The sequence below is a fragment of the Mytilus californianus genome, unplaced genomic scaffold (genome assembly GCF_021869535.1).
Source record: "Mytilus californianus isolate M0D057914Y unplaced genomic scaffold, xbMytCali1.0.p SCAF_7, whole genome shotgun sequence".
Lineage (NCBI taxonomy): Eukaryota > Metazoa > Mollusca > Bivalvia > Mytilida > Mytilidae > Mytilus > Mytilus californianus.
Window position 1 is genome coordinate 29494077 of NW_026262723.1, and position 15184 is coordinate 29509260.

Below are 15184 nucleotides of genomic sequence, written 5' to 3' on the forward strand. Positions count from 1 at the left end.
GCTTTCAGAAAACTTTATATTTGACATAGTGTTGTGCTTACAATGTGATTTTTAAGTCCTTCGTGCATATTTTAACGTTATTTTGGTATGTTTGTTCTAAATTTCGTAAACTTTGTCATTGAATAAAGAACAATAGACGAGTACTGATTTTCTTGATTATATATAATCCTAAATATTTCATGATATTCAAATTTCAATTTTACAAGACAAAGTATCTCATTTATTTTGTACGTCCTTGGAGTTACCAATCCGTATGTTATGATTTTCTAAAGTAAATTATATTAAGAAATTTCTAACAGTTATTTGATAAGCAAGTTTTATATCAAGCTCTGTTTTCTCAGACTCTTTTTTAAAATTCTTTTGTTTTAGTTTTTAAATAACTGAATTTATAGCTGAAATGTCATTCTTATAACTATGTATGTCATTGTTGTTAAAAGAGAGGCGAAGGATACCAAAGGGACATTCAAACTCATAAGTCGAAAATAAACTGACAACGCCATGGCTTAAGAAGAAAACAGACTTGTGTGAAATGTATCTTAAATGACATTATTATAATATTACTCTATGAGAAATTAAACTAATAAAATTTATGTTAAAATGTATTTTCGTGTATTACTGAAGTTAGAGTTTCCATTAAAGTTGCAATTTTTCTATAAGACTTACATGTACTCATCACTTTTATTAACCTTTCCAGAATGACCCATAACTATTACTGCTATTTAATTGCTGTGAATAATATTGATCATTTGTTTCTTTATGCTTGTTTCTCTTGAGTCAAGTACGATGAGATTTGCGAGAGCTTTTATGTCCGCAATCGTAGAGCATCGTCCTTTGGTAAATGTTGCAGCTAAGCAACCAAATATATAAATTTTCAGTAAATGTAAAAATTTTCAATTCAATTCAATTCAAATCTGTATTGCCATTATACCATACATTTTTATCTATATCATTTAAATCTGTAAAGTGCATATTCTTATTTATCAAAAAATCAAAATAACTTTTCTAATATAACTGTTAATATCACAATATAAAAAGAAATTAATTTCATCTTCAATTTGTTTGCAGTTTTTGCATAATCTTTCTTCTCTTGGCATTTACAAGAAAAATAATAATAATAATAAGTCTAAAAAAGAAGCAGAGGACAATTTGCCTCATCTCTGGAGTAGCAGCCTGTTTGACCCCTGTATGTTTGTCCATCCGAATTTCCGGCCGTATTTCCGTATGTCCGTCTTTCGCATTTTTTTCATGAACTACATAAAATAGCTTCCTGTAATTGGTTACCAGGCTTTTTATCATCATGCTCTTCTGTGTGACGCGGTTTCAAATTCATAACTCATCAACTTCCTGTTTACCGAATATTTATATATATATATATTAATGGCCATGTGTGAAATATCGTCCCATTTCTCTAGGGAACTAAATAACAGCTTTACGAAATTTGTTATTGAGCTTCATGTAATCATGCTATACATGTGACACGGTTTCAGATTCATCACACATCAACTTCCTGTTAACTGAATACCTGTATCCTCGTAATGAAATTGTCATAAATTAAAATCAAACTAAATATTATTGTTATATACATATGCACATTCGATCATGGCTCTACAGTCTGTCGATACCTGTATTTGGCATTGCACAAGGTCATGTTCTTCTCTGACTGTTTATGACGTCTTTACACTAAATCCATTGGATGTTGATGTGTACTGATTGATAATTTAGTCTTAGATGCATGATTTTTTTTTATTAGTTGTTATTGGCTTTGAACTAGCTGTCAGATCTGTGATAAGTGGGGTTTTTTTTTTTTAGATGTACAAGTACCCGACCACGTCCACCTTGTGTTTTTGTTGGATGTATTTCTATTTGTATCCATCTGATGATTTAAGTCTTTTCAACTGATTTTTATAGTTTGTTCCTATGTTGTACTGTTACACCACTGTCCCAGGTTGGGGAGGGTTGGCGCCTTCAAACTAGTTTAACCCCGCCACATTCTGTATGTGCCTGTCCCAAGTCAGGAACCGGTAATTCAGTGGTTGTCGTTTGTTGCTTCGTTTCATATTTGTTTTTCGTTCATTATTTTGTACATAAATTAGGCCGTTAGTTTTCTCGTTTGGATTGTTTTACATTTGTCATTTCGGTTCCTTTTATAACTGACTATGCGGTATGGGCTTTGCTCATTGTTGAAGGCCGTACGGTGACCTATACTTGTTAATTTCTGTGTCATTTGGTCTATTGTGGAGAGTTGTCTCATTGGCAATCATACCACATCTTCTTTTTATATCATATATGGAATTTTCGTCGCTTTTTCTGTAGGAAACTACAAATAATAGCTAGATTCCTGAAATTTGTTATCAAGTTTCTTCGTTGTTGGCATGCGATATATACTGTATGGATCGGTTTCAGATTCATCGCTCATCTACTTCCTGTTTACCGTATATGTACATAATATTCTCACAAATATATACTGGCCATTTATGGAATTGATGTTGGATTTTGCTACGGAACTATTGTCTACAAATAAGGCTTCCTGAAATTTGCTTCAGGCTTCATGATAACATGCTTCATCATGTAATGCGTTTTCAAATTCATTCCTGTTTACGAAATACTTATAGCGGGGTATGATACTATCATTAGTGAGCAATATCTCAATGTTCTGCTTGTTTACATATAATAAGCTGTGCGCGTGACTTTGTATGTAAATTTAATGAGTATTAGGGAGCTGCCATTTGAATTTTATGGTGGGAAAGGGGGGGCTAGATGAAATTTGAAAAAAAAAGTTTTGAGTAAAAAAAGGGCAGGATGAGCAACTTGGCAAAAAAAAGGCAGGATGACAATATATGTAAAATAAAGTCAGGATAAACTAATAAAAAAGGCAAGACCGAATAGAGTGAAAAATAGATTTTTTCATCCTAGCCCCCCCCCCCCCCCCCTCTCCCCATAAAAATCAAATGGTAGCTCCCTTATGTAAATAATATTTTATAATGTGAAGGACCGTATTTGTTTGTATGTCCCCCCCCCTTTTTTTTGTATACCTAATTTGGAAAATAAAAAAGTACCACTTAGTTGATTTTCAAGATGACAAAGGTACGAATTATCGTGTTCGTGAGGAAACGGACTATAACTTATATACAGGGCTGATATTCAGTGTAATTTAAACAAAAGAAATGGAAAGAAATGGTCAAGAGTCAAGTTGGTATATTTGAATTGTTTACCTAAGTTTATATGGCCTTTAAAAGTATGTATGTGCATAATTTAGGATTTTTGCAACTTATATACATTTGTACGTGCCTAGTTTATACTCAAATTAAAGCATGGAGCTTCTAGATATCTGTATACTTTTAAATTGAAGACACATTTTCACGAAACAATAGATTATCGTAGGTGCAAATACATTTTGAACTGCATGTTTATGCTTAAGCATAATTTTAAATTCCACCAAAAAAAAACCATACAGAAATAAAAGAATGATTTTTAAAGCTTTTATTTGCATCTCTACCCCCGGCAACATTTTTTTTTTAATCCAAACAATTGACAAAAATCTGATCAAAATTGAAGAGGAGGTCAGGTACACCTTTTTACGTTAATGCGTGTTGAGTTAAATTGATTTGAACATATATAACAAGGTCCATAACTATTGTGAAAATTGGGGGCTTGAAATAAATTAAAATAAATCTAAAGTGATGATATTTAATAAAAGTGGACGGATGATATCTAGAAAGTTTTTTTAAAAACGACAAGAGTATTGAGTCTGGTTATCAATATAGATATTTGGATGCTCTAATTAGTTTGAATGGGAGTTTCAAAAGTGCCCTCAATGACCTAAATTGACTAATATATTTAAAAATACTCCTTGTGACATTCAAAATTTTACATTTATATTTGATCATACTGTGAAACCAGTTGTACTGTATGCTTCTGAAATTCTGGGCATATTTGACACCAGAAAATGTAATAAATATAACAGTGAAAATATATTCGACCAGATTTTTAATACTGTACCAATTGAAAAGATAAATCTCAATATGTGCAGATATCTGCTGAAAGTAAATAGAAAAACATGTAAACTGGCATTGTATGGTGAGCTAGGCCGTTTTCCATTGTATATTGATATTATTATGTCAATGGTTAAGTACTGGATTAGATTATATAATGATAAACCTAAAGATGCTTAACTGTCAGAAGCATTAGCTGAACATATTACTATGATAGATAATAACCAACAATGTTGGCTTAGTTGTATTAAATGTATTTTGAATGAATGTGGATTGTCACACTTTTATAAGGATCCAAAATCTGTTAAAAATAATTTTTTGTTAGTAGTAAGAAAGTGTCTTCAGTGTAAATTTGAAAAACAGTGGTCTCATCAACTTCAAACTAGTGATAAATTGAGAACATATAGATTATTTAAGAATATTTCTAAATTTGAAAAATATTTATCTGTTGTAAATAATGATAATGATACTGAGAGTAAGTATGACAAGGTTCAGAACCAGCAGTCATAAACTTCATATTGAAAGTGGTAGATACACTATACCAAAAACTCCCATAGATAACAGGATTTGTAAGATTTTACTGTAATATAAATTTGGTGGAAGATGAGTTACATTTTTTATTAAACTGTCCAAAATTTTCTCATTTAAGGAAGGAGTTAGTCTACATGCAACTGTTTAAATAAAAACATTACTAATACTACAAATATTAATGCCCAGTTTATGTGGTTGTTAAGTAATGAAGACACTGATGTATGCAAAAGTATAGCTAAGTACATTAACATGTGTTTTTTACTTAGAATAAAAGTGTGAAATTTTTTTTTTGCTATTTATAAATTACTTATCTTATTTTATACTAGAGTTACTCCCCTTGGAACACATAATATTTTGATACTTGTGTAGTATTAATTTTAGTTAGCCTGTTTAAATGTTATTCTTTGTTTTATCTATGCTATTTATATTTATGTTCATAATTGATCTTTCTTTAATAAAAAATATTTCGTATTTCATATCTCGTATATAATATCACAAATTGCTTGTCGTACAAATTAAGAAGACTGGATATCCTCCCTTTGGTTGTGGTTGTATTTCTCAAAGCGGAAAGCTGTTGGATGATGTTACAGTTAACAATATTTATATTATCATTATTTATAGAATGAAGAATGTAAGTTTTCATTTTTCATATGAAGTAAAACAATTGCATTATAGATTTCTTACAGAGTCGATGTAACGCATGATTACTATAATGATTTTATTTATGGCCACTTTTCAAGAAACTATGGAAAGCAGGTATGACAATGTCTCAACGTCTTGAACCGTTACGTTATGGGAGTTGTTTTAAAATACATCGTGAGGCACTTGCACTATTTAATTTTTTTTTAAATTGTTTCTGATTCTGGTGGTTCTGACTTTGATATAAACTGGAACAAAATATATTGAGTTTATTATTCCCAGATATAAATCATCAAATAGATATAAGAAGATGTGGTATGAGTGCCAATGAGACAACTCTCCATCCAAGTCACAATCTGCAAAAGTAAACCATTATAGGTCAAAAAAGGCCTTCAACAAGGAGCCTTGGCTCACACTGAACAGCAAGCTATAAAGGGCCCCAAAAATGACTAGTGTAAAACCATTCAAACAGGAAAACCAACGGTCTAATCTATATAAAAAACGAGAAACGAGAAACACTTATGAACCAAATCAACAAACGACAACCACTGAACATCAGGTTCCTGACTTAGGACTGGTGCAAACAAATGCAGGGCTCGACAATAACGCTTGTCCGATTGTCCGGTACCAGAGGAAAAAAAGGTCGGACAAGTAAAAACCATAGTAAGCTTGTCCGACTGGACAAGTAAAATTATTCTTCAGAAAATAAATTAAATCCAAATTTGATGATCAAAGTAATTATAAACAAAAAAACAAGAAAAGAAGATAAAAACAAATACATGTTTACTTGCAGTCGATAATTTAAAACTGGTTCTTTGTTAGATAGTTCTTTACAGATAAAACGCATACTATTCTCGGAAACCAGTCTTACTGATCGGAATCAGCGATGCACTTTGTAGATAAGGTAAAGTTACAAGACAGTTCGGCACCAGCACGAAAACGATTGGCTCCATGTTTAATAGATAGTTTGGCAGGAGACATTTTTAATAGACATGTTTAATAGACAGTTTGGCACCATAGGAGACATTTCGGGACCAAGACAAACCAGTACCTCGTTTCCCTACCTTATTCTGTTGCTTTATAATATTAAAGTACCATAATTTTTTTTCTCACAAAAATATTTTTTAAATAAAAATGAAGAAATTATTAAATTATTGACCATAAAATTCTTAGAATCATATTTGATCATATGTAGACAAAACAATGACGGTGTAGGCTGACAGGCCTACCTGACGGTGCCTCATGTGCTGAGTCTGATGAGACTTTGGCATTGATGAAAACTAGAACCTAAGTCCCGTGACATGACTAGATTCAGTTGTTCCTGACTCATATTTTTGAAAAGGATTTCAAGAGATATAAATCAAATTCTGTTCTTTTGTTTTAATTCATTTTGTTTGGTGAATCAAATTAAAATGCAAAAAAGGTTGATATTAGGATTTTTTTCAGACAAGTTACAATTCCATTCGGATAAGTAAGTTTTGGTATGTACTTGTCCTATTGGACAAGTTGAAAAAAAAGTTATTGTAGAGGCCTGAAATGCAGCGGGTTTAAATGTTTTAATAGGCGCCAACCTTCACACTACCTGAAACAATAGTGTAACATCACAACATCGAAAGACACACTATAAAATATCAATTAAAATGGCTTAACTCAGTCAAAAGATATATTAACAAAAACAAGTGAACATACATTGAACGAATAAATTTGATCTATGACACAATGTAAATACAAAATTAATAAAACAAGGGGTTAGATATTTAACAATATCAGAAAGACAACCATAACCTTGGACAAAATGCCGCCAAATAAAATAACGTACACACGTAAATAAAAATAATTTTGTTGTAAGGTATACGTGGAGTACAGAAATAATTTTGTTGTTCCTAGTACGAGAACAAAAGTGAAAATTTATTGTCATACTAAACACTTATCAAAGGTGGTATATATTAAAAATAGTGAGACTAGATATAACACTGAATAAGTAAACATTAAATAACAAAAATAAATTATAAATTGTATCAACAGGTCAAAAACCTATGTATAACAATCTTTGTTAAAATAAAATGAACAAATGCAGTGGCAATAGAAAATATGCTCTTCTTCTGACTCTGATTAAATATCTTAATTTTAACCTGCAAAATAGCATATTTCTACAGCAATGGCTAATTTGCCAGTGACAGCAATATACATGATATAGTGAATTTGTTATTTTGCCAGTTCTTAAACAGAGAATTTTAATATTTACTCTTGAAAAGTACTGCAAAAATGTGCATTGTCAACATAAAAGAATCAAATTATTACTTGTATAGTTAAATAATTATAAGATACAGTAACAATATTTGAGATACATAAAATCATTTATAAACATTTATGAATCCAAGTGAAAATGGAAATAAAAGTATTGAGCATCCATTTATAGCAATAAAATCATATCAAAACATGTAGTTGAAATTACTTCCAAAATCAGTCACAGTCTAATGCTACATGTATGCATAAGAATAAAATCTCACAAAATTGTTTTTTAACTGGCAAAATTAGCTTCCGTTTAGCTAGAGCCGGCACAATACCATATTTTCTATTTTGCTGGCAAAAAAAAATATGTTCAAAGTTTGAAAACGGGTCTGACTACGACAGGGTCTGTGTTTCTGTATTTTTTAACCTCTTGAATCCATTTTTCTCTATTCTTAATTTTTTGGCTCGTTATCTCAGACTATATATTTGCCCACAATCTCTAATTTGTAAACCCCATTCAGAGTGATTTCAGACCCTCATCTATAGCATTATTCATTTATTTATTAAAGAAAAGCACATTTATTATTAAATTCTCATTTATATTTTGTTTGATTTTACAGCACATTTTAATTCTGCTGTGTAAAAGAATGAAGTTTTCGTGATATCAGTCTCACTAAGTCCAGTCTCCATGACAGCAAATGTATGTAACCTTGACATTCTGGTATAAACTTGTTGAAGAGGAATATTTTTATCGTATTTTCCAGTCAGTCGCAGTAATTTATTTTACACAACATGAATGAAGAACACAATGGACTTGAAGATGAACCTTTACCAAAAATAACTCTCAACTCTAAAATGTGTGAGGAAGGGACAGGTCAGAGTTCTGACTTTCAAGTTCAAGTAACATCACACACTGGAAAAATACATAAATGTGTGTATAAATATAACGGTGGAAAACCTTATAAATGTGGTGTTTGTTATAAAGAATTTAGCGATCAAGCTTCTGTTGAATGTCATATCAGCTGCCATACTAATGAAGGCGTCAAACCATATATATGCACTGAATGTGGAGCAGACTTCGACGAGAAAATGTTGCTTGAGAAGCATAAAATGCATGCAGATATTAAACTTCATAAATGTGATCAGTGTTGGAGATCCTTTCATACAAAAAATGGCTTAGATGTACACAAGAGAAGACATCGCAATAAACCTTTCAACTGCAGTATTTGTGATAAAAGTTTCCATTATATTTTCATGCTAAAAAAGCACATGACTAACAAACATTGTAATGAAACACTTTATAAATGTGGACTTTGCTCTAAAGTTTTTACTCAGCATGGGTTGCTACGGAAACATATGAAAAAACATGCCGACAATGAACATGTTGAAAAGTCCGGCAAAGTATACAAGTGTGACGCATGCCAAAAAGAGTCCAGTGAAAAAAGTAATTTGCAGGCGCTCTCTATGGATATTGATAACAAAGATCTGAAAATTTATTTTTGTACCGATTGTATGTCAAAGGGAATTAATGTTCACCAAATGAGCAACAGCAAGTATGCATGGAAATGATTAGCCTGTGGTCTTATTTCTTTCATTGATTTAATCATATTTATTAAATAAAATATTGAATTATAGATGGCATTAATCCTGAATTAAGGAAAGTTTGTAAGACCAAATATAGAGTTCTGTCTACGTAGTTACGGTAGTTAACACATTTAAGTGACATTTTTGGGGTAATAAACCCTATGGTACTGACTTGATATCTATATCTTCCAAGGTTGATGACTACCTTTGATAGCACTATCTGATCATATCCAATCAATGCCATGCAATTTATTAATTAAATGTTATACTTTGATATTAAGGTTACAATATGATGTGTGTTTCAATTACCATACTTGTCAAGAAAACATATTTTTATTAAAAATTCACTGTATGAATCTGTTATAAATAATAGGTTCAACTACAAATGTACAATCATGAACAAAGGAAGATAACTCCAATTTTTTACTTGCATAGCAAAATACAATTCAATGATTTTTTTTTTAAATTCACAAAATTTCAAAATGAAAGCAATCTTTACACTTCAGTGATCACAACTTGACAAGCAATTTGATTGTTTAGTTCCATTAAAGTCATTTCAGTCCAGAACAGTTCCCTATGTAGTTTATGTAAGTATTTTTAAAATAAAATTATTTAACCTTCCTACCAACATTATTTTTTCGGGGCACAACTGACATGATTTAAGGTAATTCTTTTTTAGTCCCCTATTGACGAAGTCGAAGTGGACTTTAGGTTTGCATTCCGTCTGTCTGTCTGTCTATCCGTCAGTCCGGCAAATCAGTTTTCCACACTTTTTTTCTTCATGCTTGAAGATATTGATTTGATATTTGATGTATTGTTTAATCATGACAAGTTACAGATCAAGTTCGAATTTTGTTCCAGTCTGACGATTTTGTGCAGAGTTATGGTCCTTGAACTTAGAAAATTCACTCAAATAATCAGTTTTCCACACTTTTTTTTGTCATGCTTGAAGATATTGATTTCATGATTGGTATATAGTTTGAGCATGACAAGTTACAGATCAAATTCGAAATTTGTTCCGGTCTGATGATTTTGTGCAGAGTTGTGGTCCTTGGACTTAGAAAATTCACTCAAATCATCAATTTTCCACATTTTTTTTTCGTCATGCATGAAGATATTGACTTGATATTTGGTATAAAGTTTACACCATGACAAGTTATAGATCAAGTTAGCATTTTATTCCAGTACAATGAATTTTTAACCGGTAGGGGACTATGTATTGCCAGGCAATACTCACAGAATGCTTGTTTTTTTTCTGCCTTTTATAAATAAAAATAGGTGGAGATGTTTTATTAAATGACTGAAAATTATAACTCCCCTTCATGTTGGTACTAGGCGGTTATAATAGTTGTTGGTTCCCAACCGGGTTATAATAATTGTTGGTTCCCAACCGCTTACCATGTATCCAGTTTTGCAGCAGTATACATTCCATGGTATAGTTTCTTCAGTTTATTTATTTCTTCAGTTCTTCCAGAACTCTTTAAAATACAGACTGACACAAAAAATATTCTAAAAATGATCTTGATTGCAAATGTCAAGGTCTGACATCATTTACATTGGTAAGCAACATAATGTCATTAATAAATAAAATGAAGAGGTGATTGTTTAACTTGTTTAAAGAAAGATATATATATATATATAGAAGTCTATAAAAAGGACCAACCAGCAAATTTACTATGTACCAGATCGTCTAGAATAGACGATAATGTGCAGATAAGGAAAAAAATTATATAAGTCTAGAGATTTGCACAACGATACTAATATAAGATGGTATTATACGAAGATGTTGTTAATAAATCGTGTTGACAAATATTTAGGCTTAACAAATAGCCTTCTTACACTGAAGAAGGCTATTTGTTAAGCCAAAATATTTGTCAACACTATTTATTAACAACATCTTCGTATAATACCATCTTATATTAGTATCGTTGTGCAAATCTCTAGACTTATATATATATATATATAACCTTTGCACCTTTTGTTTGTGGTATATCATCTTTTCCGCAAGTTTATTGTTTTCTGTTAAGTATTTAATTTAAAATTAAGATCCATTTATTACATCGGTGATCCGTTTATTTGGCAATCGCCAATGGCAGTCAGCAGGGTTTAAGAACATTTGTTGTTCGACCTGTTAGTCAAATGCGTTTTGTTAAAATATACTTTTTCTCTTTTTTGGTCTTTTGGAAAATGTTGTTTGTGCTGTATTTAGACCCCTCTACCAAGAAATTTGTTTTGCATGCACACGTATAAAAATTGTGGTTTTTATCCAACGCAATCATAGGTTTGAACGTTGTTTTCAATTTAGACTTATATATATATATATATATATATATATATAAGAACTATTGAATTGTGCAGTCAACCTTAATTTAAACTTGCTCCTAGTTAAAGTATTGTTATAGTTATCTCATGCCTGTGTCATACTTTGAAATCTGCAAAAGTGGTGAAATTGAAAATGAACAGCACATGCTACTACACTGTAGAGGGTACTCAAGTATCAGAGAGACTTTTGAATTCAAAATCTCCAAAATTACTAAAAAAGTATAACCCTTTTGTGCGATAAATGAATAAATTTAAAATAAAGCTTATACTTAATAATAAATCTTACATGGCACTAAAACTATCTTCCTCTTTCGTAATGAATTGTTTCAATATTAATGTGAGAAGTAATCTATTGCAATAGATTTTTTATTATACATGTATTGTATATTCACATAATTGTTTGCATTTTACTACCATGTTTATCCCTTCGGTCATTACCATTTATTGTAAATGTGTTTGTGCCAATAACATATTGTCTATTTATAAAATATTCATCGGCATTTCAACAAAAGGGTCCGCAACCATCATAGTTTTTATTGAAATGATTTGGGTTTTTTTTACATAATTTGTTTTTATTATAATTTCGTTTTGTTTTATATTTATATATGTTGATAAAAAAAATTTGTATTGCATCTTATTTTACCTCACAGAACAAAGTTCCGTTGGTTATAGTGTTTGTCTGTCCTTCAGTCCTGTTCTTGTCATCACAACTCCTCTGAAACCACACTTGTAACAGAAGTTCATGAAACTTTGTAGATAATTAAAGACATAATATTCAAATGTGCATATCCTCACAAGAATTTTTTATCAGTTGACTTTTGTAGGAGTTACAAGTCTTTGAAATTAGAAATCTGTTGATAGTTTGTCTGCCCAGTGACAATGTGGGACGTGGGGTATGTGAGCGTGCTTAAATCTTATCAGAAAGATCACTGTGTTGCATGTCACATTATATTTCAAAAGAAAAGTCAAAGACCTCTCGACTGAAGTGCCTAATTGTAATTAAGTTATCATAGAGATAATGCATATTTTAAGGCATTTCTTGTCGTATAACAGTGTGTATAAGGTGTGTCAGGGTTGTTCAAATGAAAAACCAACCGTATAGGGAATTGTAAATGTATGAATTTAATAGAAAATACTTGAATTCAATTTCTGACTACAGGAACATAAACTTTCAATATCAAGATATTTTTTGTTGATCTTTCTTTTTTCCTACTGATTTAAAGACTCTTCACAACTTTTACCATGTGTTTGAAAAATAATCAAAAGGAATATTCCCCCCTTTTTTCATCAGTTATCAGTAATGGGCCATTTATTGATCAACAATGTAGTTATGGTCATGAACATTTTTCATTTAGTATAGGTCAATAGTATCTAAGGTAAAAAAAAAAACCCTTTTATTTGAGACCATTTATGGGATTGGGATGATTTTAAATTGGAGTAGGTGAATTGCCGGGTGGTCTGACACCTAAACGGAAGATCAGAATCAGGATAAGAATGAGCAGAGACATATAATACAAATTTCTTGTATTATATGTCTCTGGTATGAGTATTCCGGGCCAGATCGACGAATATATTGCTATAGGATCGTGTCTGATAGTGTTTAAAAAACGCTGATAAACAAAACTGATACATAATTAAAAATTCCTTTGCCTAATCTTCATCACACAGGATTAGTTTTTCACATTATTTTCAATGTGGGATGTTAATAACATCGCGCGTTAATCCAAGGAGATTCGCTCTATACGGTCCTTAATTCGTAACCCTCAGAACAGATGGTGCTCATGTTTCTTCAAGAGTCTGTTCTCTGTTATGTCGTACTGTGTTTCATTTTACTAATAAAACTTAAAAATAATTAAACTAAAAATATCTGGAAATGAAAATACTAAACCAATAAAATACTGAAAGCTGTCTTTTCCCTTCAAAAATCACGGAAACAAAAAAAAAACAATCGATTACGTATAAATATATGATAATGCGCAGCATTAAAAACTTTTTTAAAGGTTTTAACTTGATTCTTTTACGTATAATTGTTATTAAAATTTTTCGTTGCATGGATTATGGTCCGATTTTGTTCTCTAAGGTACCTTAGTGTCATCTGTGGAAGAATGTACATGTATTGTTCTTGTTTACTGTTATGTGGATGTTAAATATTTGGTCTAATCACATTTTCTGTTGTGAGTAGGGGTGAGGATATAGCCCAACTTCCAAGCAAGGACCGAAGCCCATAAACTTGGTAATACTGAAATGTTAAACGCAGGACTTCGGGAAAGTTCGGAGAGCCGACAACCTTCAGCACATGTTCAGTTGCTTCGGAAGTTGTAGAAAGCCCAAATATCATTGATTTTAATTCAATTGGTTTTTTTTCTAATAAACAGTTTTATGTGTTATATAAAGTAAGAAGATGTGGTATGATTGCCAATGAGACAACCTGTTGTTTTCCATTCGTTCCGTTGGTTGGTATAGTCTTACATTTGTTTTTGTCGGGTGTAACAGTCACTGAGTAGAAGTTTGTATTTCAAAATCATACTTTATATAACTTTTATAACGAACACGATAAAAATGATGCCTGGGATAAGATATGTAAAGTTGAATTAATAAACTGATTAGCAATTTTATAACTTTTCGGCCAAAAATGAAATAATATCCATAATATACAAAATTAGAATAATTTATTCAATGATTAGGAAACACACACATATCACATGTTATTAGATACAAAATTGTCTTAACGCAATATAGCACTATTTGTTAGATGTACATTTCAGAGTAAATTTCAAGGAAACATCTCATAAGCAAACCCGTCAGAAGTGTCGGAGTATTCCGTGGGACTTCCAGGCTGTGGTCTTTGATACATAGAATTCCAATTAAATGATTGTCCATAACTTGTAAATCCAAGAGACGGATACTCCACGTTTTTCGCAATATGTCCTGTTGGTATAATTTGGTGAGTGGCAAAAACTGGCGAAAATTATGAAGAAATAGGCGAAAATGACTCTGAAAATCTGACAGATGTATCTCCATTTAGGGGAACATACTGGGTATCTGGACTAAGTGTTACAGCATACATGTCATGATGATGTTGGGCCTGGAAGTAGTTTTGAAAAAAGTTTTCTTGAACACTTGCCACTGGTGACGACGTCTGATACGTGAATTGTGGAACTTCACACTGAAATGACGATTCCTGTGTTATAGCACTATTTGTGGTGTTGTCAATTGAAGGCACTTGTTCGTTTTCCGTCACGGAAACATAGTCTTGTGGATTTTTGTCAGCCATTTCTAAGGTCTGTGATAACATCCATATATAGTTGTGTGCCATTCGGAGTGTCTCTATCTTTGTGAGTTTGTTTTCACCAGGAGTGACGGGCAATATGGACCGCAGAGTCTCCAAAGCATCGTTAAGTCCATGCATACGGTTACGTTCTCTGTCATTAGCTTTTGATCTGAAGGTTTTCTTCAACTTCTCTACAAGAGCTGGACTTCTATCACGTCGACGAGACTTGTTGTATCGTTTCCTCTTTGTGGGATTTTCAGCTCCTGACAAATCATGTTTAGGTAGTCCTTTTGTTTTAGTGTCTGGAGAAATGTTATTAAAGTCTATCTTTTCTACAAGTGATGCAGCTTTGAAAACATCGTCATTTTCATAATCATACTCCGATAAACTACCAGATCTTGATATTGACATGCTTGATGCTGGAGAGATTGAATAGCTGGACTCAAACTCGTAGTTCATCGTGTCCATGGTGAATTGAAATTTTACTCAGATTTACAAAACAAAGTCTAGCTTTATATTTTCACTTTGATAGATTAATAAAGAATGTGACTTCTATTTGACCAAGCAGGTCTTTTATATAAATTTTTGGGCTAAATAATCAGTTCGACAGGTC

General features: G+C 31.7%; 1 long non-coding RNA gene across 1 annotated transcript; it reads left to right on the forward strand.

Annotated features, from left to right (window-relative positions):
* Positions 1–5041: 5041 nt before the first annotated feature.
* LOC127708160 (uncharacterized) lies at positions 5042–9028 on the forward strand. Its single transcript, XR_007985176.1, has 2 exons — positions 5042–5154; positions 8015–9028. It is a non-coding gene; the product is annotated as an uncharacterized LOC127708160 (long non-coding RNA).
* The last annotated feature ends 6156 nt before the right edge of the window (positions 9029–15184 follow it).